At 58.0% G+C, this 27,165-nt stretch overlaps 1 pseudogene; it reads right to left on the minus strand.

The window, feature by feature from the left end:
• Positions 1-3,358: 3,358 nt before the first annotated feature.
• LOC119102387 (chondroitin sulfate synthase 1-like) overlaps positions 3,359-27,165 on the minus strand; it is a 66,081-nt pseudogene continuing 42,274 nt past the window's right edge.

Consider the following 27,165-nt stretch of genomic DNA (forward strand, 5'->3'; position numbering starts at 1 on the left):
CTCTTCCTATCTCTCTATCTTTCTCTGTATCTCTCTCTATCTCGCTCTCTCTCTTCTCTCTTCTCTCTCTCTCTTCTCTCTCTCTATATATATTATATATATATATATATATATAGGCAGGTACGAATGATGCGTGATGCGTGTTCCCGTTTACCTGAATTCGCTTGCACATACACGCGTTTTTCGCGATTTAAATTCTTAATGGAATATACATTGCATCGCAACAATAGCTGGCAATCGCCACCTTGTTAAAGTCTCTGAATGCTGGTGTCTTATAAATACTGTGGCACGCTTGTTTAAAAAAAAAACAACTTAAAATCGAGTGGGATCGGCAAACAGTTTGAAAATCCCTACAACACGCCTTTCGATAAAGGCATGCAGCCAAAATATCCATGCACCTATCTTCCCTTTCCTCGTTTATCGAACCATGATGAAATTGCGTAGCGAAATTCTGCTCGCTGGATTATCCCATGGAGACTAAATTTCGGCCAAAATTTGAGAGCTGACAGTGGACAATTTGGTGCCCTGGTGACAGTTCTGTCATGGGGAGCATGGGGGGGGGGGCCTCAGGAGCATTATTCCTACAAATGCATCACTATGTGATCAATGTTTACGAACTTTTACATGCGCACTTTGTGTCAACCGAAGTTCTTCCGTCACGAAGATGTACGTGCGTACAGTTGCTCACAAGCTATTTGGGATTGGGTTAATGCGTACGGACTTTTTTGTACGCACTTAATGAGTAAGAACTTTTCATACAAACTTGCAGTTCGACAAAGTTTGTCATTGCGAATATTTGATATGTATTCTTCCTACTTAATGAATATTTGCATACGAAATTTTCGTACAAACGTTTGTGCACATTCCTCTGTCATGCGAACTTTATGCTTTACGTACATTTGCGTACGAACAATTCTGTACGTACTTCATGCATACGATTTTTGCAAACGAACTACGGCCCCCAAACCATCCATGCTACATATTTTCGAACAGAATCCCGATAACGATATGACTGACAGTCAAATAGGAAAGTCAGTCACATAATTAATATGCGAGCTGACGCACCATTCCCGAACCGTTTGTACCAGGACTTGATGTGTGTTCAGGGTGCCCCCCCCCCCCCCAGCCTTCTAGCTTTGCCACGGTCAGACATTCAAATTTACCATGACGCGGTGTTCAGACCCCTGTACGCCGCTTGAACGATGCAACAGCATGTGCAACGGCAGTTTAACTTAAATCATTCTGCTAAGGTATTGTAGCAATCATAAGTTGTAATAATTGTAACAATGTAATTCAAATTAGTTTGCTTGCAAGCCAGACTTGGCCCCCAACAGCCATCGCACCGTGTGTTGCTCGAAGAAGCCAAGCGGCCGGAACCGCGCGCAACTGCGCCCGACTTGGCATCCCTCAGACGTGACGTCCTCCCAGTCATCCAGACGCGGCGTCGCCACGAGTTATCCGAAAGATACGTTCCCCATTTGTCCGCTAGGTGGACATCTGTCAAGGCACGAGTTGCAGTCTACGCATGTGTTCTCGAAGGCAATTTAAAAAAGAAATGGATGCCGGCTATCTGGTATTGCTGAGCGCCAGACCATACTGTTGGCCGAAGCCGAGAAGCGTAGCGCTGCAGGTGATGCAGCACCGTAACAAGCTCACCGGAGAGCTCAGCTGAACGCCGACACGTGAGGCCGGGCAGTCTTTTACCAATATCACGCCCCTGCAAATCTATAGTACGTTTATTACACCACTACGTATACACAACGAAGTCGCACGCACAAGTAAAAAGTTATAAACCAGAACGACCCAATTGGCAAACAGCGAAAGACACGCACGGCCCATGTTATTTTCATTCGCAACGATTGCCAGCGACCGATGAAAAGTTTGCGGCTCACAGGCCCCTGATGCGCTACGGACACCTGCGTAACACGCCAATGCACTTGAAGCGCCACCGTGCCGCGCGCCGCAGCAGGGGACACCGCACGCGCCCACCAGACATGGCGAAGGACATCGATCGAGTACAACTGCGCGGCCCTCCAGCACCGGCAGCGTCGCTATGGACACGTGCCATGATATGTGGTTTGATGCGGACAGAATAACGCGTGACCTGCAATAAAAACAAAAGCCATGCGATGGCATCCCAGCAAGGGGGCCCACAGTCGGGTCCGTAGACACCGGCGGAAAATGCCACTGCACGCCCACGCGCCGATCACGGGCGCCCATCACCGGCCTGTCTTCATAGTTCGGCCCGGCGCGTGTGTAGCACTCATACGGTAAATGCTCCGCGCCCCAGCGGTCTCAACACTATCGACATCACACAGCATGGGTCACCAAAGTCCCGTCTCTTGCGGTTAAGTCATCGACCTCGAGGAAAGGCCACCCTATCCTTTTCAAAGCAGAGCTGGCTCGATTTTACTCCAGCCTACAGCTAAGCACTAATATTAATTCGTTTGCAGCTCAGATTTGCTTGCAAAGCACCGAATTAACGTCAGCAGGCTAACAGCACCATTGGTAAATTATGAACAAACCAGGGCGCAGCAAGGAATGAGAACTCCTGAACTCGGAGGGAACTCACAAAAACAAGCATTTTGACACCCCTGCCCCCAAAGGCCGAATGACCTAAGAAGTGACCATGACTTTCTAAACACTTAGCCCCATCCAGCAGAACGTAGCATTGAGTAACAAAACATGACCCGAGTCTAAAAACGTGCACACAACCACAAAAATAAACCGCACAAAATTCCGGTACACAGTCGAGAGAGCTGGAAAAACGAAGCCCCTTTAAGACAAAGAATCCATGACATGTCCCCACCATACAGACGGGCTGAAAGGATGTATATGTACATAAGCTAGAACGATGTTACACTCAAAAGTAAGACATGAGCATGGGTCCACCAAACCCCGGCAAGAGTGATGAGGAAACATTGCATAGGAAAAAACCACTTACGGCGAATAGCAATGACCATGTCCCTCCCTCAGCCGTCAAACCTTGAGCGCCAGTATCAAACTGGAAACATACCGGCTGGTGAGGAGAAACACGGCACCAACATGGCACCCGCTCCCGCGCGCACACCTAGCATCAGCGCCCCCTGGCATCGCCGGTGAGGAGTGAGGTGAGCAGCCACTGCTCCGCTGGCACCGGAAAGACCCTTCCACCGCGACCAGCACCGCGCCCGCGTCCCAGCGAGTCGTCGCAGTCTTGGCACCTCGATTCAGTAAGCTCCACGTTTCCAGAGCAGCCTGCAGTCCGCACCCCGACAATAAATAACCGGCGGCCCGCGCGCCGCGTTCGCAGCTCCAGTCCGTATCACAGTGGGACGCTCCGCGCCCCGGGCCGCTCCCGCACCTAGCCGCGCCGCACTCAGTGGCCGCTCGCCTTAGTCCGCGGCTTGAGCTCCTTCTTGGGCAGCGAGCGTGCGAACTGCAGCACGCGGTCGTCGCGGCACACCTGCCAGGCGAGGGTGGGGCTGGCTCGCGGCGAACGAGTTGAGCGTGCCCTTGCACATGACCGTCTGGTCAGCCGGCAAGTCGCTGGCGCACACGATCGGGTGGTGCACGTGCACCATGCCCGGCTCGGCCGAGCGCATCAGTGTGTAGTTTGCGCGGGTGCTTGAGCACGCGATCGACGAAGTCGACGTCCTCCTTGCCCCAGCCGTGGATCTCCTGGTTGAGGCCGCCCACTTCCTTGAGGTCGGCACGGAACAGCGCAGCGATGCCGAAGCCGTAGTAGCGGAACTTGCCGCGCCGCTCGTCCACAGGCGGCGTGTCGGCCGGCACCTCATCAGGCTGCAGGGTGGCCGGGTCGTACTGGCTGAACACCACCGGGAAGTACACCTGACGGGGACGGTCAGGTCAGGTCAGGCCCACGACCCACGGCAAACGGGCGGCCCCGGGTAGGCTTGATCAGACAACGCCGGAATCGCGACAAGCCAAGACGACGTTTGAGCCACAGCTCGGGGCAAATGACCGCTGATTAAACAGCGAGCAAAACTTCAGTCGGCGCGTGGTGGTGTGACGCACGTAATACCTGAGCCAGGGTGGCATCCTTTTTGGGGTGTTACAACAGGGTGCGACCATCGCGCTCTGATTAATTTCAGCATCCTCCGCGAATAACTACCACAGCGGCACCGCAGAAGAAGTACCGCACTTTCACCACAACGCAGCAGCGACGGAAGGTCTCGCCAGCGGCGACACTGCCGACTCCAGACGCTGGCGACGCCGCCGCGCTCCGCACCTGCTTGCCCTTGATGACCGATTGGCGGACGGCGTCCACGGCCGTCATGGTCGAACAGCACGTCCACGTCCATGAAGAGGATGAGGTCGTCGTCGGTGAGCAGGCTGGCGCCCAGCATCAGCGACGAGGCGCGGTCGAAGGGTCGGCTCGAGGGCACGATCGAGATGGCGTTGGCGTAGCGCGTCTGCATCGCCTGTAGCCGCGCCACCGTGGCGTTCCGCACGTCCTGGAAACGAGCCGCATCACGCCGTGGACTCGACTGTAATCCGCGGCGGCGCAGCCACGCAGCGCCGGCGCGACGGAGGGCGCAGCCTTCGCCTTGAGCTAGATATATAATTGGTTGAAGACGGTTAGCGATGCGCAGTTGAACACGCTATCCTGAACAGTTTATGGTCGTTGAGGTAGGTAACAGCCCAATTAATCTCAATCACAGTGCGAGCACGATTGGTCCCAGGTGTAAAGCCATTTGAAGGTGTAGATGCCATCTTTTTTATATTTTCTGATGGCGAAGACTGCTGGAACGGATTCAGTGGTCGCTCCTCACCTCAGGCACAGCGTTCTCGTGGAAGACGAAGATGACTCGGATGCCGTCCAGTCCCACCCTCTCCAGGTTGTCGCAGAAGCGCTGGAACTGCTTAACCTTTCCAGAGACGGCCACGACGACGTTCACCACAATAGACGAGTCTTGTCGCGGAACGCTGCGCGCCTGGCGGACGGACACGAAAACTCTAGTTACACCACCGGCCGAAGCATGGCGCACACACATCCGTGTTTCTATGCCAACGCAGCGTCGAAAAAGGAGAAAAACCACAGCAGCACAAAAACACACCGCAGGCGCACTCGACCCCAATCCGGGGCCGTGAGGCTCGCTTCGTCTAACAATCGACCAGACGCCAGCAATTAACGGGGCCCATCGCCCGTCGCCCTGCGCTGAGCTCCCGCGCCGGCCCGGGTCGTACCTCGGGCATGCCGAACGCCTGCTGCAGGTAGGCGTGTCGGCGCACAGTCTGCACCACCCGCTTGCCGCGGAACCGGATGTACTTGAGCACCAGATCGAGCACCATATCCACGCCGTTCAGCGGGTCCACGCGGTGTGGTAGCCGTAGTTGAGCTCCTGCAGACTCAGGCTGCGTCCCCGCTCCTGCGAACGGGTGGACATCGGTCACCGGAGGCCGTGTCATCGGCGCCGGGCCGGGCCGAGCGTCTTCGGACCGCCCTCCGGTCCCCGGCGGCTCTTCGGCCCGCCCCTGACGCCGTCACCGGCCCGGGTCAAGCCGACGGCGCCCGCCTCGGCCCTGGTCGGGGACAGGCAGACGGCGGCGGTGCTGGGTCGGCGCCGCCGCTGTCTCTCGGAAGGGGAGCTGTCGGCACGCAGTGACAGTGCGATTGTCAGCGGCGCGTGCAGCGCTTGCAGCTGCAGGGAGCCGTTGACACAGTCACGGAGCCCCTCCCCCTTCCCCTTCAGACCCTCCTTCCGGTGCTGGTGCTGGTGCTGGTGCTGGTGGTGGTGGAGGGTGGAGAGTTGGCTGCAGAACTGTGGCCGGATGCTGGGAAACAAACACGCACCGTCCAACTCGCCAGCTGATCAGTAGCAGACGTGTTCACCAGGCGCCTCGCCATCTCGCCCAAGTTGACCATCAAACCGGAAGTACGAAGACATAGTAACTGAAATCTATCATCAGATAAAACTCGAAAACAATGACATTTTCACCTGTCGCCGCTCGGGGGTTTTCGCCATCCATGACAGCCCGGGCAATACTTATACCCACTGTGATCTCACGACCTAATAATCGGAAACTGAAGCACGTATCGATTGTCTCGCATTGTCATCCATAAATCAGTAAGTTTATTTATAGCCTCCAAACACACAGACTGGTGAAAACTTTAGTCAATGGCGTCACATCTCTGTGACCTGACAAAACATCAAAACATGCTGCTGTCAGGATCTGCCAGGTTGACCTGCCACGCCAAATTAAGCCGTCAAGTCCATTTTACAGCCACCCCAACTTTGATGAGTCAGCATATGGCCGTCTGGAAGCTATATCTGAAGAACAGAATGGGTCATTCTTCACCGGCTCAGTTGGTCGCGGTTCAGTGGCTCTGTGATCGTGCTCCACGCACGTAATAACTACATGGTTGAACTATCTCGCTTCTTAAAGGCCGTACAGCATAACATAACTTAAACTCAGTAATCCGATTGAATAATTGATATAATGAGGTAAGGCCTGGCAGTCTATGTCATCACTTAGGGGTTCCTACACTCAACTTAAGTCAGTTTCCTATCTGCTCTGAGCTTACCAGCGTGTCGACTGCGACTTATTTCCCAAAATAACTATCCACGCCACGGCTTAGCCCGCCCGCTGAAGCGTCTGTCATAGTTGGCACCAACTCCGGTCGGATGCTCAGGCCGGATAACATGCGCTGGCTCATTGGCTCGTGCAATCCGCTGCGACTTCTCAAGGAGCCGCGGACAGCTGGATGTTGCCGCGGTTTACGATTCGCAGCCCCAAGAAGAAAAAGCGGTGGCATTATGACACAACGGGTTTCTGTTCAATGGCAGTCTCGGGTCCACATTGATCAGCCTATTTCAACAGAGCGGGCCAGCACAGCCTCAGAGTGGAGTGGAATGTATCGTCCGAACGAGACATTCCGGCCAGGCGGCGGACTAGAGTGCGAATCCTCAGGCGAAGGACACGCATCGCTCTCGATAATCCGGTCATCACGATGATCTCGGCACCGATGGGGAGGGTCCGACTGCTGTATGGGCACTTCCATCGAGTCGATGCCGGGCAAGTACGGCGTGCGTGCACCAACCCTGGGACCGACACACACCTGACGACCGATGACATCGCTTAACGAACGCGAAGCACGACCGCACCGAAGTGCCATGCTTTTACATGGCTTCGTGACCGACAGCACGGGCGACAGCAGCACAGCGCAGAGCCCGGAAGCCGTTACGAGAGCAAGCCATTTATCACGACAAACACCTGCAGTTCTGGTAATAATCGTCCCCGGCTCGCTGCGGCGTAACGGTGCACGCGGGGACCCGGAGCCTCCCAGCCCTATCCGGAGCCTCCGGTCGGCTGGCTGACAGCTGGGTCCACACCCCGCCCACGGTACCCGAGTCACACTGGTGACCCCTGAACGACACAGGGTGCGACGCATATGTGGCGCACTGGGAGTTCAGAGAGATCTGCACTTCACGGAGCACGGCTTGACTTGAGTTTGGCAATGTTCGGTGTTTGATGTGATGCGTCCTCAGCTCCGCGGTAAGATCGTGCGTTAGAAGCACTGCGTGCCTGGTGGAGCCCCGTCCGCACAACTTCGCGACGCCGGCGTACCAGGCGACACGACTCCCAAATCCCTAGTGTGATTGCGTCTCAAGGACAGGCCCCGGATACGAGCTCCGACGCGACACGTCGTGTCCCCGTGCAGTGTCCCCATGCTTATATGAAGTGTCTTCAGGCCTGCCCGGGATGTATCGCTCCTCCATACACTCACCTCCGAAAACAGACACATTCATTGATGGCTTGCAGCCCATACCGCTCCCATGTCTCGCCAGGGCCACAGGCTCCGAATGGAACAGCCAGGCACGCCACCGCGGCCAACACGAAGAGGGCTGGCGCTGCTTCGCATGCAACGCAGGCATCCGTGACCGACAGCCAATTCCACGCGCAGGTGGGGGCTCCTGGGGCAAGCACACGAACTGAAGGCGCGGCCCGCACAGCCGAGAGTGACAGCACGCGGTCCCGCGTGATCCGCACCCGAGCGAACGGCAGCACGTAGGCCGCGGTGACCTGTGCCTGCGAGAACGACAGCATGCAGTCCCGCGATCGTACCTGCGAGAACGACAGCATGCAGTCCCGCGATCGTACCTGCGGGAACGACAGCATGCGGTCCCGCGATCGTACCTGCGAGAACGACAGCATGCAGTCTCGCGATCGTACCTGCGGGAACGACAGCATGCAGCCCCGCGATCGTACCTGCGGGAACGACAGCATGCAGCCCCGCGATCGTACCTGCGAGAACGACAGCATGCAGTCCCGCGATCGTACCTGCGAGAACGACAGCATGCAGTCCCGCGATCGTACCTGCGGGAACGACAGCATGCAGCCCCGCGATCGTACCTGCGGGAACGACAGCATGCAGTCCCGCGATCGTACCTGCGGGAACGACAGCATGCAGTCCCGCGATCGTACCTGCGAGAACGACAGCATGTAGTCCATGAGGGAGCTGGTGGCGTCCCGCACGCCCTCGCGCAGGTGGGAAGGCGGCGTAGACGCGCGGGTCCATCGTCTTCTCCGGAGTGGCAAGCATGAAGTGAGAGCCGATGTGGGACCAGGCGACCGCCTGTTCGGTTCCGTCACCGGCAGCTTGGAGAGCATCGGCGGCGACCCTGTGGCGGATGACGGCGTCGGGTCAGCGGTGTCGCCGCGGGGCATCGGCGGGCAGAGACTGGGCCCTGGGGCGACGGCCCCAGGGCGCCCCGTCCGTGGACGCTGACAGCAGCGCTTGCATTGCCGACTCGGGCTGCCGACATGAGTCAGCGCCCCAAAGTTGCGCTATGCTGCGGGCAGGCTGCGGAATGTATGAATAGTATGAATACTCGCGGGGGGTTTACGACGCACGCCACGTCTCGAGCCATGCAAGGTAGGCCACTCAGCGTACCGATCGCAGCAGACCACGTCGAAACTCAGCCGGTGAATCCAAGGCCCGCACTCTGGCCGATGTGAGACAGGCGTCGCATTCGGCGACTGACCCACGACTTCCATCGATTGTGAGCGATTCTAAAAGGGTATAGCCTTCAGCCGGCTGCTAGCTTACAAAGTTGATGCAAGGGAACGAGACCAGGGGAGAAATCTGTCGCCAATATATTACACACATCGCATAACGACTCTCAACGAAGCGATGTTCTCGCTTTCTTGGAGGAAGAAACGTATCACGTCAATGTCACATGACAGCATTCGTTTCGTACCGTATCGAAGCCCTGAACTGGTATGACACCATTACGTCCCACAGCCTTTGATCACGTCAATTCGTCACCCCTGTCGCAAGCGACAAAGAAGATCGCCACGGGAAAGAAACCGCAAGCTATTTCCGTTTACAATGGCCTCGCCTGGCGTCCGCAGCACCCGTCTGGAGCTCCGCGTTTTTCGGCGCCCGTCTGATGAGAGCTAAATTAGAGATTGGTTCAAACAAGGAGGGCGGCCGCGCCGTGCAAGGCCACAATCCGGCACAAAACATCGTCTGCGCCGATTTCACCGAACTCAGGCGCGAGCCGGAGCGGCCGGAGGGGCTGGAGATAGGCCTGTTGTACCGCTGGACCACCACTGGGTGGCCCGCTCGCGCCTCCTCGGCACTGGGGTCGCAGCCGCCGGGACATGAAGCGCGCTGCCATCGCCCGCTCAACCGTCGGGCACGAAAAACACTACTTTTCTTTCACTATTTCACGGCGTTAAACTGAGTGGGCAAGCCGGGCGTCCGCACACGTTGGTGAATAGCAATGAGCCCGGTGCGATGGCATGGATAGTCGAGGAGTTGACATACATTGTAAGCAAAGGGGAATGCGAAAGGATGTTTTGAATGAAAGGAATGTGAGATGGGTATTAGGCACATCCGCAAGGATAAGGTACAGTTCAGGGTGAAAATATGCGACTAGCGGCCCATCGCCCATGGGTGCCAAGTTTCAGCGATCGACAAGAATGCACAACGCTACACTTTGCAGGTTTAGGAAAATGCTACGTTAAAAAAACATTATGAATGGTTGACATGAACTTTGTTCACTGCTTTTTTCGCTGCCCCTGTCACATTGCCGTCGGGTCGCCGCCTTCACCCCGCTGACTTAGATTTGTTGTCCTCATTTGTAGGAATACAATTCCATTTCATGTCGGTTCACGTAAACTTTTTTATCAGTACTTTTTGAATTCACCACCCCGTCACACGAGACTGAAATGCATTGCTCATGTGCGCACGACTGGCGATAAGTTTGATGAAATGACACCAAGGAAATCAGGCGACAGCTTGCATTGCCTACAAAAAAGGCGAAACTGCTCTTCGATAAGGTCTCAGCTTATTGCTTCTTCCTCACCCTAGCCACATTTGCACTGTCAAATTTTGCGGTTTTGAAACAGTAATACTGAAGAGCAAGCCTGAAATACCGTCATCAGCAGACACGCACTCGCACCCTCACCGACTTGTCGAGCTTTTTGCCAGCCCACAGAACGCTACAATGCTAAGAATAGGTCCTAAGGAACTCGTCAAATGCTTACAATGTTGCGTAACGAGCATATCACACATTCAAAGACAATAATTCGCTCTGCAGCTGCATTCCGGCTGCTGAGCGCTGGGACTCCCTACCAAAGGTGTGAAGGCGGACGGGGATGCCAATTTTGATGTCCACTCTTTCCATGCATCGCCATAGCGTTGAATGTTGAACAATCTTAAAAAGTGTGTGGGGGGGGGGGGGGGCGGGAGGCACCATCCGCCTCCAGTTCTTACGCACATGCCCTGCATGTCTAGCCACTAGCGGTCCATATTCGCTGCTTGATACTCTGCTTTCTAATGCATGTGTGCACTAGTACACGCTGGCTCATGCTGAAATGAAAGATGCTGCAGGAATGCACCACCTATCACCACCCACGGTGATGGCAAATGAATGTTTTCGTAACATGATACCATGCCTGTTAGCATGGATCAGACACAGAGCGGCACCGAAAGCGAAATAAAGCCATAACTTACCAAATTTGCATAGGGAAAATTAGTTCCAAAGTGCAAGTGCACAATCAAAAGAAGTCTCTTTTGTGTTTGAGTGTGACACGTCATTTCAATTTCGGTAAGTGATTAGGACTCCTGATCGGGTGAAGATCAGTTGTTCCGTCCCAAGCGATGGGAAAAAATTGGCGACTAGTTCAGCAGTGAGCGGCTTTTTACATCAGCACCCAACAGGTTTTCTTAACAAGGTACCACAATACGACGCAGAACATTAAAATATGCAGACGCTCCATTGAAGCTTCCACACTAAGGCCTACACGGCATTGCTTAAACTCGTGACTGACTGCTAAGTTTGCTATGACTGAACCACATTCCATCCGTCTTTCCTGAATAACACACACCGTACGTCTGGACCCGTCTGTGAAGTCTGGTCCGTCCCTGGCGTCTGACGTCATCACGCGAGGGCCGATGACGCCTGCGTTGACAACCCGCTCGCGTGTCGCGCGCGGCGGCGAGACGCGCTCCGTTCGGAGGGGCCCTGAGCGGCGCGCTCGCCGCGCACCAAGGTCCACCCCGCCGGGCGACCGGCCCCGAAATAGCTATCGGGGCATGTATCGAAGCAGCGACGCGCCGGTCCGCTGCAGGCCCAGCGGCGCCGGTCAGGGGTGTCTCGAGCGGCGCGGGTGCGCGTCAGCCGAGGCGAGTCCAGCGCGCCGCTCTCACCGTCCGTGGGAGGTCGTCACATGTAGGCACACGATGTCGTGTCGGAGGTGGGGAGAGGAAACTGTTGCGGCGCGTCCATGCATCAATATCAGGTCAAGTCGGTCCATACCGCCTCGTGGTTGCTAGCGTCACTTCGTTTCCAGGCCATGTTGTGCATCTGGAGAGGGTGCTCGCACACTGGAATTCAGGTCCGCTTTGCCCCGGCATTCCAGGCCAGGATTCTTATGCTGGGGCGATCATGACTCTGCCAGGGCACTGTGACAGATGACCGTTCCCCACAGACCGGGGCCGAGGCCGGCGCCAGCGTCGTTCGTGACGTCAGGCGCAGCAGCGTCTGGGTACTGAATGATACCCCGCCTGGGGCCATGCCCAGCCTGGCCCGCCCACGGTTGGCCGTTTCCGGCAGCGCCGTCAACAAACGGAGCTCGAGCCACGGCCCGGCGGTGGCAGGGTTCACAGGCCGACGGCCCGCCGTCTGGCGATGCCGCGTCGGCGGCGGGGCAGAGCGAGCGCCGCTGCGGCGAGGGGCGGGGAGGGGGGGGGGGGGGAGGGAAGCAGCCGGCGGGGCTGCGTTGGAAGGGTGTCGACATCGCCGACCAGCCACCCCGCCGACAGAGACACTCGAGGAGCCCGCTGCCAGACAGGGAAACGACTCTGCGGAGAGGGCGAGCGATCCTCTCGGGCGGGGAGGGTGACTATGGTCAGCGTCTGCAGAATGGGTCGCGCGGGCTCTTCCCAGGTAGGGCAGTGTGAGATGACCATCGTGATTACATGAGCTACAGGGCGCGCCGACTACCCTGGTCATATGGCGCCCATGACATGGGCATCCTGTTGAGGGCAGGGCAGACGGCGCGCGTTAGTTTGCCGGGCGAGGCAGGCTGAGCTCATGCCATGACAGGGTGAAGTCAGAACGCACTGAGTAAGCTGGGGGCACAGCCTAGTGAGCGGTGACCAAGCCTGGACAAGCTGGTCATAGGGCTGAGGGAGCTCTGAACGCGGCCGGGTGAGAGAGCTGTTTACAGGGGCGGCGGATGAGAGGGCTGCTGCCGAGGCGGCGGGTGAGAGCAGCTTACCGAGGCGGCGGGTGAGAGGGCTGAGCTCGCTCTGCTGTTCGGGCGGCGTGCTGCGCACCACCTGACGGTAGCGCTCCACCTTGTGACGCTGCTCCTCCTGCACCTGCTGGCTCTGCGGACACGCGGGCACGGACTCGGTCACGCCGCGCCACGCCACGTGCACGCAGTTCACTGCAACCGCCTCGGCCGCCGCCCACGGTCGGAGGAGGCGCTCAAGGCTGGCGTGTGGTGAAGCGTGGGCATTTACACAGGAAAGACGTCGCGCTGGGCGCGTACAAATGTTCACAACGATGTCTCGGCACGCCAAGGCCGAACAAATGAAAACAAAACCACTGCACGACGCGGTCATGCACGCGTGCATCCACAGCATGGTGACAGTTTTAGAACAGGTTCTTTCCAGTAAGACATGGCCAGCGAAGGCGTCCGTTCAGAAGTCGGCTCCGGGACGCAGCGCCGCTTTGGCGACACGGGCTGTGACTCGGGCTGGTCTGACTCTGAGCCGGCTGATCTGACTCTGGGCCGGACTGTTCTGACTCTGGGCTGGACTGGCCTAGCTCTGAGCCGGGCTGATCTGGCTCTGCGCTGGGCTAGTCTAGCTCTGAACCGAGCCAGCCCTAGCTCTGAGCCGGACTAGACTGGCTCTGAGCCGGGATGATCTGATTCTGGGCTGGGCTGATCTGGCTCTGCGCCGGGCTAGTCTGGCTCTGAGCCGGGCCGGTCTGGCACTGAGCTGGACTAGTCTTAACCTGGCACTGAGCCGGGCTATTCTTAACCTGGCACTGGGCCGGACTAGTCTTAATCTGGCACTGAGCGGGCTCTGAGCGGGCTCTGAGCCGAGCTGGTCTGACTCTGAGCCGGGCTGTTCTGGCTCTGAGCTGGGCCAGTCTAGCTCTGAGCCGAGCTGATCTGGCTGCACAGACTCTGAGCGAGCTCTGAGCCGGGCTGCTCTGGCTCTGAGCTGGGCCAGTCTAGCTCTGAGCCGAGCTGATCTGGCTGCACAGACTCTGAGCGGGCTCTGAGCCGGCTGCACAGGCTCTGAGCGCGCAGCACGCAGGCCGACTGACTGCGCGGCCGCCCGCTGCCAAGCTCCGGTGGTGCATCGCTCTCAACTGATCAATGGGTGACGACTGACCACCAATCTGGATATCGGGCGAGCTGAGCACGAGTTTGCGCGACTGTCTGCGCTATCCACTAGCCTTCAACCAGGCGTATTAAATAGCGCGCCGACGAAGGGTCGCAGGAAGTTTATTGCACGCTGGGCGCCTTGCTCACAGAAGTCATCGCGGATAAGGATAACTACCTAAATCAAAAGCTGCTACTTCACTCGGCTGCTCGCACCCAGTGAGACACTCCTTTTAATTTGTACGCTAATCACAACGTGCACAACGCCCCTGGTGCACAAGCATATCCGGGTTCGTCGCAGGTGGGAAACGTAAGCGAGTAATCAAGTTCCCGGGTGAAGACGCTTTGGGGCATGAACTGTAACGACGCAGGAGCTTGGACAAACACGACCTTGGCAGCTCCTAATTGCTGGGAATGCCACAAGCTGACAATGCGGACATCGGGGACAAAGGAAGTCGATATGGCGTAGAGAGGCCACAGATCAGTCACATCGCCAATTAGTCGTGGCGGACCGGCTGCCAACCGTTCGGAAGCACACACACACGCACACACACACACACGCATACGTACATACATACGAGAATTCGCAGGAGAGGGACGTTGGACGGTGGTTGGATGACGTCAGTAGAAAGCACGCATGGACGCGCTACAAAGTCGCGTCGTCAGGAAATCTCTCTTTTCTATTACGATAAACACGCTCCCCGAGACAGCCCACTTGTGAAAAGCGCGTGCGCTGACACAAAACGGAGTGGAACGTCGAGGCCACAACGTAATTAAACACAACACGCTGGCAGTTACCTAACAGAAGCGATGCTCATTACATATGCGGGCAAGGAAGGTGCACATGAAAACAGCGTTGTCTTTCTCAAAATAGCCCCCCTATAAAGCTAATAATAAACAAAGCTTCATAATAAATTCCTTATAAAGCTTCAGCACAAGAACTCGTGCTGCCAAAAAAGGGAGGGAGGGAACAGGGCAGCCAAATGAGTACAAATCTGCACCTTTTTATGTTAATTAAGCTTGTTGCCTCTCATGCCGGTTGTTCCTTATTCCAGCACTTTATAGTACCCCATCATTGGGAAGACGACGACGCTTAAAAATAAAACGATATTACGGAGGTCCGTGTGGCTCAGAGATCAAAAGTGGCTACGAAATCTTAGCATAATAAACATACATATGTCCTTTACAAGAGACATGACAATGTATAACATATATTAACCTTGAAGGAGGTTGGAATTTACAGTCGGTAACTGAATTTCGTGCGTTGTTTTCTGTCCATGCTCCGGTTGTGAAAGACCGCACTCTGCAGCCACTACAGTCACATTCTGCAGCACGTATGTAGATGATATTGTTCACCACAAACGGCTGCAGAGAGCAGTCCTTTACAGCCAGAGTCTGGAGAAAAAACAACACAAAGTATTAACCTTGTGTTAATCGGCTATTCGGCTGGATCTGTAGTCATCAGTGAAGTTCACCTTCACCTGCAATTTTTTTGTCTCAAAACGGCTGCACAACCCGCCGCAAAGGTCGTTGCCGGCTTTTCCGTCCCTTCTTTCGCAAGCACAGAGAAGACTTGGACGGTATGGGCCGCTGTGAGCCTTCGCGGCCTCCTCCTTGGCTGCTCGACGAGAAGCGTGCCATGATACCTGGCTGCCGCCTGGCTAGCAGGTGGTGCTTTGTGGCCACTCGGCCGCGGTGTGCGAGGCAGGAAGCAGGGCCAGTTTCTGTGCTCTGATTCTGGACGAGCGGCGGAGACGCCCCGGCGCTTTCGGCTCAAACACATGCCGTCAGCTCCGCGCTATAAACACCCGCAGATAAAATTGGTCAGAAGCTTTACACACAAATCTGACATGATGGTTATAAACATTCCTGCCCATGAGGAGCGCAGCCGTGGGCGAGATCCGGCCCGGCCATGACCCAGCCGTTGCCTCCAGGTCTGGTCCTGTCCGGTGTCAATGTATGTCCGAACGTTGCCTTCGGTCCGAGTGCCATTCAGCCCAGCCGTTCAGATTGGCGGAACAGTTGAACAAGCAAAGGCTTCAGTCCAGCCAGGTTCATACGATGTTTTCCTCGATGTAATGGGCAGCGGGTACACTCTAGACTTTCGCCGACCGCACGCATCGAATTGAGGAGTTTCAGGCCGCGGGCTGAAAAAACCTCACACGGCAGAGACTGACGGACACCTCACGTCCCAGACTGATAGCCAATCTGAGGGACCGGCGGATGTCTGACACGAGAGACTGACGGAGATCCACGCACGAGAGCTGACAGCCAAGCCAGCGGAGCGGTCGGGGTTTTCACAGCCGGCCAGCCAAGAGGAGCTCTCCGCTGACACGCCGAGTTCATGTCCCGCTCCTGCTTGGATCGGCGGCGATTACGCAAAAAGGTGTCGCCCATGTATAACCACGCTAGCAACGTCTCCATGACACATTGAGCAGCGTACCCGCAAGCATTGGCACATCGTGGACATGTGCGGTGGCATCCCTCAAAGACAGGAGATATAGGTCGGTGTCAACCAGGTCACAAGCCCTGAGCCCAACGCGTGAGCCCAATACGAAATCATCGCGTCGTAGTTAAGGATAGCAAGCTTCCATAGTTCTATCATTAATCGGAATACGTCTCCATGACAACAGGCAGGCGATTTGTCCAACATCTCCATAGCAGTACCCGAACCGCCACTGCACCTCGCGCTCGAGTCAAGTCCCGCCGTCTCAAGGACTTCAGCTGCCTAATACGGCCATGCAGGCGTTGCAAAAATCGTCCTCTCGTGATTGGATGCCCCTTTTATCGTCGGGAGCTGTCCGACTGCGTCGAATTCCGAACCCGATGATGCGGGATTAGCCTGGAGCCACCGTCCTTGCTCTCACGGGTGCAGACTCGCCTGTGCCGGCCCCGCCGCCAGCACGCAACCTGCCAGCGAACGCCCCCTCCACAACGGGGCTTCATCCAGGACTCGGTCCGGCCTGGTAACGCTCTGTCCGTGTGTAAGCCTGCATGGATGGCTGACGTGAATTTCGTGCTGTCCGAGACGTGTGAATTGGGTGAATGTGGTGGATGATTCCATATCATCCTCGCGCTTTTTCACCGAGCGCAGCACCGATGACCACGTACACCATCAAGGCAAACGAGCCCTCGACGGCTTTTCTGCGAGTGCTATACCCCGGGGCGACGTCAAAAGGCGGCAACGACGACGCGAGAAGGTGACCTCGGCAGCCTCTCGCGCGTCCGCATCGTGACAGTCCTGTCCCAGGGAGGCTCCCGCCGCCTCGGAAGATGTCGAGCAGGCACCCGACGGGACAGGAGAGGAGGGGGGTTTTAAGGCGTCGCACCGCACCGACGTAGGACACACCCCGTGAGTGCCATCGACACCGGACCAGGCGTCGGCCGTGATATCAAAACACCGTGACGACACCGGACCAGGCAAACATTAAATACCCAGACATTCGAGAACGATACGACATGCGACAAATGCAGAGTTTGGAGCGGCAGGGTACAATGGATTGACATGAGGAACGGAGTGAAAATGGAACAAGTTCCGACACAAGAGTAGGCTAGCTTATTAGCATGCTGACTGAAACAAGAGCCAGATTGTCACATTTGGTATTTCGAACGACTATGCTAAGCTCAGTGTGCTCTCAACTTACGCAAGTGTTCCCAAGAGGACAGTGAGGTTATCTGGCCTGTAAGCGCTCGGTCATGCGAGCTTGTACACACGATAGCCAGGGAAGGCGCAGGATTGTAACCGGCATTACCTGTCTTTGAAGGTGAACAGGCATGTGTAAGACTGGGCGAGATTCATTTGAAACTAGCGCAAAACAGGTGTTCCACTTAGCTTAAGCGACTGTTTTACGGTCGTTTAGTCTGAGCCTGCGCCCCGCCAGAAGAAAATCAAGATAAGCATGTGCTAATTTGCCCAAGCGTCCTTGAATTTGCAATCTCAAACCCTCAAAATTCGCCACCCTATGTGGAATGTCGGCACAAAAGGATGACAGATTACAAGCTCACAAGCGAACCGAAGGTGGTCGTAGGCGTCATGGCGTCCCATCCATGGATGACAAAAGACGAAAGGATCTCCAAAGATATAAATGCAAACAACGTGCTTTGGTTCGAAATGCTGTTCATTATCATGTTCCAAGGTCAACATTTCTGAGGCCAACTTATGGCACAAAAACCGGCAGCTGGAGCTACATGAATAACCAGCCTGCGATTCAGCGCTCACACGCCTGGCATACCCGTGAAGGCGACCTCTTCATCGACATTCAATGTTTAGCTCTGCCTTGCCAAACTATTCCCACGAGCCTTGGCTATCGGCCACAAAACACGCTTGAGAAGTTTGGCCCTGCGCTAATCGCACTTGTTCCAAGGATACCAGTGGCTTCAATCGGTAAACCAAGAGCCCCAGCGCGATACAAGGCGCTCACAGATTCACGGGTCGGTCGTCGAACTCACCAGGAAGAAGTTGTGCAGCTTGTACAGCAGCGTGGGCACCTTGATCGGGTGCAGCGTCATGGCGGCCAGGATGTGACGGTACTTGAGCGAGCCGGAGAACGCTTCTGTGCCCTTCTGGTCGTGGTAGAATATCTCGCGCATCTGGAACGGTTAAAGACAATCAGATCAACATCCTGTCGCGACAACCGTAAAACAAGTTCCGTTTTTTTAACATTGATCGCATCTGAAGCGCTCCGAGCAGGCCAACTCGTTCGCGGACCAGCGGCCTGCGGCGGCCAGCGGGACGGGTCGGGACGTCATCCGAGCCTGGTGCGCGAGCCGGCCAGGGCGACCGCAACGGTCGCCTTGACCGGCATTCATCAGCGCATAGGTGTGCATCATCAGAGCTTCAAGAGCTCTGTCGGCGCGGGGCCGACAACCTGAGGCCAAATTGAGTACCGCTCGACGAATTCGAACCACACAATGGCCTGTTCATCAGCCCAAAATGAGACGATCAACGACGTCTATCACCAGTGGCTGCAGAAGGTGCGAGGGAGAAGCCGCCGCGCCTGCTTAACGGGACATCGGTCACGTGCTCACAGCCATAGAGATCTCGCGTGTCAGAGAGGCTCGACACTAGTCACCGACAGCTGGGCCGGTTGCGCGCGTCCGGCGTCGCCTGGAAGCGACCCGGGCCGCGCCGCCAGCCGCCGCCAGCGCTCCTCCCGCCCTCCGCGCCGGAGCCCATCCGCCGAGGCGTGCGACGCCGCCGCCGCGACGCCGCCGACGCACCGCCGAGAACGGCCCGCCGTTGGCGTCACCGCGCGAGGGCGAAACGCGGCGCCGGTTGCGTCATCGGCGGGAGGATGTCCCCACCTCCGCCTCGGCCGGCGCGGCCGTTACAAAAGCGCGGTAGCCGGCCGCTGGCGCTGCGGGCCTCCATTGTCGGCGCCACATTCCCTCTGCGAGTCGCCCGTTCGCGCCGGCCGCCGGCGGCCGTAATGAGAGCGTTCCCCGCGAAACCGTGCACGCCGTCCTGACTCACGGCCGACGTTCGCGGCGACCTTACTCGTTGCTCTCGAGGTCGGCGGGAGGGATATGGACGCACCGGCGCCTCGCGCGCCGTTCGTTGAACTTGAAGTGGCCATAAAGGTGGCGACCCGCGCCTGGCGCCGCCTGGCGCCGGCGCGGCGGCGCGCGCGTTTTCGCGGCCGCGCACAATTACACAGGTGACGAAATCCGACGGCGTGCGTTGACCTGGCGGGGCTCCGGCATGCGCCGTTCAGTTCCATGGCCGCCAGAGAGCGGCACATTCGGAAAAACAACGCGCCAGGCTAATAGACGGGCACAGCGAGGGTCGGGTTAGTCATCAGACACGCCGCCGGGGAGGGCGCCGGCGTCGGGCCGCACAAAACGAGCCCCTCCGCTCGTCACAAGAGAGCCCGCCCGCCGGCCAACAGCTAACCACGCACAAGCGGCGGGGGAAGCTGACCTCCACTGACCTTGGGTTGCACGATCAGTTCGTTACGTTAGCCCTTAAACCAACAAGGATTCCAGAAATGACGACAAAAAAGGACAGCGGAAGGTCTGTATACAAGAGGCAAAAACCGGTTATGTGCGGGGAACGAGGCACGCTGGCGTCTGGGGTCTCAGTTCACCTACGGGGCGGCCAATACAGGAGCGTGCTGTCTGAACGCCGAGTTCTGTCTTTGGGACAACTGATGTCGGTATTATCACAGTATCTGCCGTCAGAGACCCGGCCTCTGGCGTCAGTGTGTCAGTACTCAGGAGCGCACGCATGTAATAGCTCCGGGACAGCACGTGACCAAATGCTGACAGAGAAACATTTCAAGTAGACATGCACAAATGAGAAAACAGGGAACATGTGATGTATTATGTCGCACTTAAATTGTGCGGGCGTGTGGCACACTTACTCGGTTTTCAGCGAAAAAGCTTGGGTCCCCCTCTGGCTTGGGTCCCCTCTGGCCCCCATTTTAAAATTTTGCGTGCGACCTATCAGAATGTCTCGTCGGGGATCTCAGGGCTGGCCATTTGAGCAACGGCATTGTTCGTCGCGCTGCCAGTTCCTCCCGTCAGAGCTTCAGAGCCTCCCGTCACGGCCTCACTTCCCGCCGCCAGGGCTTCGGTGCCGGCCGTCAGGGCCTCAGAGCCTCCCGTCACGGCCTCACTTCCCGCCGCCACGGCTTTGGTATCCGCCGCCGAGGCCTCAGAGCCTCCCGTCACGGCCTCACTTCCCGTCGCCACGGCTTTGGTATCCGCCGCCGAGGCGTCAGAGCCTCGCGTCAGGGCCTCACTTCCCGTCGCCACGGCTTTAGTATCCGCCGCCGAGGCGTCAGAGCCTCCCGTCAGGGCCTCACTTCCCGCCGCAATAGCTTCGATACCCGCCGTCAGGGCGTCGGAGCTCCCGTCAGGGCCTAATTTCCCGCCGCCATGGCTTCGATACCCGCCGTCAGGACGTCAGAGCTCCCGCCAGGGCCTCACTTCCCACCACCAGGGCTTCGGTAGCCGCCGTCAGAGCGTCACTCCAGAGAGGCACCACCGGGGCGGGGGGGGGGGGGGGGGGGGCGCCACCGGGTGTCAATGTACAACCGACCGTAACGCTACTCGACAGGTGAGGTCAATGCCGGCTCGGCGTGCGACGCACAGCCGCGCTGGACACGGCGCATACCACGCCGGCCTCAAACGGGTTTCAGTCGCTCGGCGAAATTCCGCCGTCAAATCGGCAGGCGGAAGACACGCGCAGCTCCGCGGACTGTGCGTCATGTCGCAACCTGGGCTGCGTCCTGGAGTGGCGGGGTCCCGGAGTGGCGGAGGCCTGGAGTGGCGGGGCCCGGAGTGGCGGGGCCGGAGTGGCGGGGCCCGGAGTGGCGGGGCCCGGAGTGGCGGGGCCCGGAGTGGCGGGGGCTCGTGGTGGAGGATCGCGTGGGCCGCGACCCGAGGCCAGCGCGCGCCTGAGCTGTGGGTGATCTGGGCGCGCTCTCCAGACACGCAGACGCGCCGAACGAAGGGGATGGTTAGAAGCAGGGGCGGTGGACGCGTCGTCAGTGGACAGAACGCCCAGCACCATCGAAGCAAAGAACAACGGGTCCTGACCATGCCAGGGGAGGGACAGTCGGGCCACGAGCATAGCACGTAGCATAACTGATTCGAGGCAGCTGCACTGCAGCAGTCGGCCTGCCATACTGAATAAGCTTGTGCCGACCTCTTCCGTCAGGCAGTGCTTACGCGTCGTGCGCGATGTTGACACATCGTACATCTCCCAATATAAACAAGTTAAGGAAGCATGCAGCCTAACAAGGGTCAGGCGCCGCTAAAGCCGGAGACAGTCTGGTGCCGGCGGCCGGTGATGACGAGTGCCTGGGGTGCCAAACCGTGAACAGCCGTGCTGGCCACGCAACACGACGTGAGCAGTTGAGTTAGCGATGTCCCGCGCTGTGAGCAGCTGAGTTAGCGATGTTCCGCGCTGTGAGCAGCTGAGTTAGCGATGTTTCGCGCTGTGAGCAGCTGAGTTAGCGATGTTCCGCGCTGTGAGCAGCTGAGTTAGCGATGTTCCGCGCTGTGAGCAGCTGAGTTAGCGATGTACCACACAGTGAACGCTCGAGTTAGCGAGGCGCCACTCCGTGAGTTGGCGATGTGCCATACTGCGTGCCGTTCTGCGTGCGGTTGAGTCAGCAGTGTACTGCGTCGTGTACCGCGTCGTGTACGGCGCGGTACACGACCGCCCTGTGCCGTCTCGTCGCCTCACTGCCGGCGCCAGCAGCGGCGGCGGGGAGGGAGGGCCGAGGCAGACGGCGGTCAGTGTGAAGGCCATACCCCGCCTGGCATGGGAAGTGTATGGGAGGGGACGGGCAGGGGTGCTCCATCACCGTGACGGCACCACGCTGCTGGGCGGACGTTCCAGACCTGGGAGGCGGCGGACGCAGGGGAGGGGAGCCATCCACCCTCGGTGCACCCACCCCTGCTCTCCCGCTGCAGCATAAAGACTTGCGTGGCAGATTTACGCCGCGTCCGTCCTTCACCCTGCCCAATTACTCGACGTGACGCTGACACCGAGCGATGGGACACGTGCAGCGATTCCACCGAAATCCACCGCAAGCCGCGCCAGCCCCTGACGTGGGGGCGACGAGCGGGGCCGGGCTGGCGTGGTGCAGCGAGCTATACGGTCCTCAGCAGCTAGTCCCGAACATGCCAGCTGTTACCCACAAACGACTTTCGTAATCCAGTCGCGTTTTGCAGCATGTCATCGAAGCCGATCGGGCGGTGACTGTTGGCAGCGTTGGGGGATTTACCGGAGACTGAGCAAAACTATCCTACGACCTCTTGACCTCGCATAAGTAGCCAGAGAGCCAGTACCAAATACTAATAAGCAGGCAAAGGCTACGAACGCATGTAACCGGCCCTGAGTTTGGAGATTAGCGCATATATCAACCGTTCGCGTGGTGAGAAGTTTTTGCTGCAAAACTACCGCGACCGGCGGCCAGTGCGGCTTTCATGCAGCCTTGAAAACACTCGCATGACGTGCGTATTTGCCTATTGCGCGATGCTTAAGATGTTTCGCACGAGTTATGTTGTTAATCATCGTCCGCGCCAGTGGTACCAAAATGTATGTTCACCGCGACATCGCTTTGCTAAACTAGACCTGGAGCTGGATTTTGCAGTCAAAAAGCATAACGAGCTTACGCTATCAACAAAGCGGCATTGTCTAGGTAGACAATCTCTCTGCCTGATTGTTACCGCCGCTTATATTTCTAAGCGCGCATTTCCGTGATTTGCTAGAAAAAAGTTCAGCACTTCCTTGGCAAAGCCTATGTCGTTTTGCGAGTCAGCCCCAGCGGCGACCCTGAGGCTGGCAGCATTGTCTGCGGTCGCATCAGCAGAGGCATCCCGCTGCCTCTCCGATTTCCGCGTCTGGCAGTCCGACACCTATACAGACTGCTGTCCATATATACAGCGCGCATGCAATGCCCGAGGATGCCCGCTGCGCAGCTTGCAGTGAACCGACCCGCCGTGCAGCCGAGAGGAAGCTGGTTCAATCGTCGGGGCGCAGCGGCAGCGAAGCGCTCCTTATTGCGCGCGGTGATCGCCGCCGCAACGAGAACATATTCTATGTGGGGTCGCAGTTTTCGGGAAAGTTCCAAGGCACTACTTAGCGGTCCGCACGCTGTCAACCCGCAGCGACCGCACCGGCGCCCGGAGCGCTCCCAGCAGCGGGAGCTCAGCCTTTTTACCAACGCCAGCCTGAGAACGAATACGGGAACGAGAACGGGGACCGGGCGGTCGGACACACGCCCGGTCGGCGCCATGTCCGGCAGCTGGTCTGAACTGGTCTGCCGACAGCCGAACACGGCGACAGAGCCCTCGACTGGCGCTGATGTGAGCGCAGCTGGCTGGCATCGCCTGGCACCGCCGTCCGAGGGCACCGCCGTCTGAGGGCGCAGTCATGACTGGCACCGCCGCCTGAGGGCGCAGTCCCGACTGGCACCGCCGCCTGAGGGCGCAGTCCCGACTGGCACCGCCGCCTGAGGGCGCAGTCCCGACTGGCACCGCCGTCTGAGGGCGCAGTCCCCACTGGCACCGCCGCCTGAGGGCGCTGTCCCCACTGGCACCGCCGCCTGAGGGCGCTGTCCCCACTGGCACCGCCGCCTGAGGGCGCTGTCCCCACTGGCACCGCCGCCTGAGGGCGCTGTCCCCACTGGCACCGCCGCCTGAGGGCGCAGTCCCGACTGGCATCGCCGTCTGATGGCGCAGCGCAGCGGCTGCGGCGCGCGGCAGGCGGCCGCCTGTCGCATCTGGTCGGCGCTAAATCGCGGACAGATCACGGCGAGGCTTCGCGACCGCGACGGCTGACGACGGCAGCACCTCCACCATAGCTAGCTGGACGTCGCGGTTCGGAGGCTCAGGAGCGCTTTTTTCGTGAGGCAATCCAGCTGCTCCCGTCGGCCCGGTCCCCCAGTTTGACAGGTCCTTCAGCATGGACTGTCGTGTAACGGTACCAGAGCCGGAGCGTGGTGACGGGTTCGGTCGCTTCGGCGACAGACGCCGGTTCAAGGACGGTGAACCTACACGGCGACATTTTTGTTCAGTTGTGGCTCGGCATGTTTCCGGCACTACTGGCGACAGAGGAAATGATCTTGCAAGGGCATATAAATGAGGAGGCGGGGGAGAGCTGAGCCCCAGCTTTGGAAAATTGATTTGCCCCATCGACAGTGACCCAACAGAAACAACCAAAATGAACTATCATCCGGCACAGTGCCTCAAAGAAGCCAACAAAAATGGCTCTCTCCCCCTCCCCTCTCAACTTGGGAGGAATTACACTGCCCTTTACGTGGTGAAACTTGGCAGAACGGCAAAACGCCCAGTTCGTGAAAAAATGCGAAAGAACGCTGCACTAAAATGCCAAGGTAAACGACCTGGTCTATCGGGTGAACGATCTCAAGCTAACGCCATACCATGAGCAACGCGGCTCTCAATGCACCGAATAATACCCTGTACGAATAACACCATATAATACCCAGCAAACTGGTTCGTGCCATTTCCATTAGACGGAGAACGACTAGCTCAGATGCGCACCGCAGCCAAGCGGAGCGCGCGGCCGCACCTGACGGAGCTGGACCGAAGCCACGCTCGCGGCCGGCCGGCCGGGCTGCCGCCAGTGACGTCACAGCGGCAGCCGCCGGCCGCTGCTTCCAGGAGCTGACGCCAGCTGAGTCAGCGGCCGAGACACGCGGCGGCCTTGCCGCGCTGCCCGCCGACGGAAGCGCCCCGGGCGGTGCGGCCCGCCGGTCGGCAGGTCCGGCCGCCGCCGCCGCCCGCCACTAAAAAACATCCCCAGGCCGCGGAGCTGGACACGGTGAACAAAGGCCGCATCACTGGCCCCTCCCCCCCCCCCCCCCTTGCGCTGGGAAAGCCCATCAAGGTGTTTTCCATTCCACATGTTTCACCAAACATATTTTCACCAATGGAGCGAGAACGGCGCAAACAAGTTACCATCCCCGCTGATCGGCCCGGGCACTGACCGTTAGTCTCTGTATAATTACCTGTACCCCGCAAAACAAGTCAAGCAGAAATTGGTGCAGAACGGCCGCCGAAGCGCGGCGGCGCGTCCGGTCGGCGCGCGCGGAACTCTGACCATGGCGTGACGTGGCCGGCTGGCGGAAGGCCGGGGAGGCGCGCGGCACTGGCCGACTACAGCTGGCGCCCGCCGGCAAGAGCCGGTCGCAGCGGCGGCCGTCCACTCGGCACCGGCCGGCGCCGTCCGCGTTGCGCGCGGCTACGCGGTGGACCGTTGCACGGGGGCAGCGTTCACCCGCTCGCCAAGGTCGCGGGCGGCTGACCCGAAGTCGCCGTGGAGACCCCGCGGCGTGAGCTGGCCCACCGCAAAGGTGCAGGGCGTTCGCGGGTCCCAGCCTGCCGCGGGTGCTCACGATGTCCGAGCCGGACCAGCGGGGTCGCCGGCCGGGGACTGAGCCGCGCCGCTGCCAGCACGTGCGAACGGCGGCATCCGGCCAGCGAGGGCCGATGACCGGCCAGTCTCCTACCACGCCCCCGGCCTTCGGCGAGCGGCCGCCCCACCCGGCGGGAGCTCAGATCTGAGCTGGGCTGATCTGAGCTGGGCTGGGCTGGGCTGGGCTGGGCTGAGCTGAGCTGAGCTGAGCTGAGCTGAGCTGAGCTGAGCTGAGCTGAGCTGAGCTGAGCTGAGCTGAGCTGAGCTGAGCTGAGCTTGGCCGAGCTGAGCTGAGCTGAGCTGAGCTGAGCTGAGCTGAGCTGGGCCCAGCCCGGCCGTTGTCGCGCGGCGTGCGTAGCTGCGCCACGTGCGAGCTGGCAGTAGCCTGGTCATTAAACATTTTACCCGGGTAAATTACCGGGTAAATTACCCGGTTTACATCGGCAGCCGAGGATAATTCGAATTAAGATCGGAACGGATCATGCGACGTTAACCCTCTCGGCGAGGGGCGTTTACATGGGCGAAACCGGCTTTACGTCGGATTAACGGTCGATAGTTCGATCCCGCTTAGTTCGAATCAAGGAACGGATTATGGGGCGAAAACTGCGCTTTTGAGGCTAACTGAACAAAACAAGAAGAAAAAAGCCGGTACTCTGCGTATGGATGGCGAATGTCACGAGCCATGGTGGGCGCGAGACAGCTATGAGGGCGAGGAGGAAGATGGACTCCGTTGGAAAAATGATCTGTGCGGGACTCATAGGCTTTATAGCCACAGCACAAGCCATAGCACTTGAAACACAAGAGTTGCGCAGTCAGCACCGCCAAATCCGTCACGTAAGCAGTGCCATATGCAAATTTTTACTAGCGGGAAACTTTGGCTAGCAGGAAATCAGTATTTTCTTGTACTGGCCAATGACACTCACAAACTTACCACACTCATATCAGTATGCCACCCAGCATCATGTCATCTACTTTGCGCAGCCCGAGAAACACATTACCTACTCCCACACTAATGCATGTATGAGCAGCCTGCAACAGCGAGCTAAGCTACAGAAATGACTCATGAATGCTACATAGTTAGTGGCAAATATTGTGTAACTATGTTGTCTTTCCCCATCTAATGCATCATCAGTACCTGAGGGCAGCATTGCCATTTAGACTTGGCATGGACTGGCAAGTCAGAATGCAGCTATTTGCTTTCTTGACATAATAGGGTTGAAATACTGCTTTGATATTCTTGCAGTCAACGGCATTGGCTGATATGGACTGGTGGCTAGGTGGCACAAACAGCTGTGTTCGCACAGTCCAAAGATCACAACATGTGAACCAGCCCCAGAGCTGTCATGACAAAAGCAATCTGGGCTCAAAATTCCTAACAAATGATTAATTATAACAACAGCTCAATTATCCAC

Source organism: Pollicipes pollicipes, unplaced genomic scaffold (genome assembly GCF_011947565.3).
Source record: "Pollicipes pollicipes isolate AB1234 unplaced genomic scaffold, Ppol_2.1 Scaffold_5724;HRSCAF=6776_pilon_pilon_pilon, whole genome shotgun sequence".
NCBI lineage: Eukaryota > Metazoa > Arthropoda > Thecostraca > Pollicipedomorpha > Pollicipedidae > Pollicipes > Pollicipes pollicipes.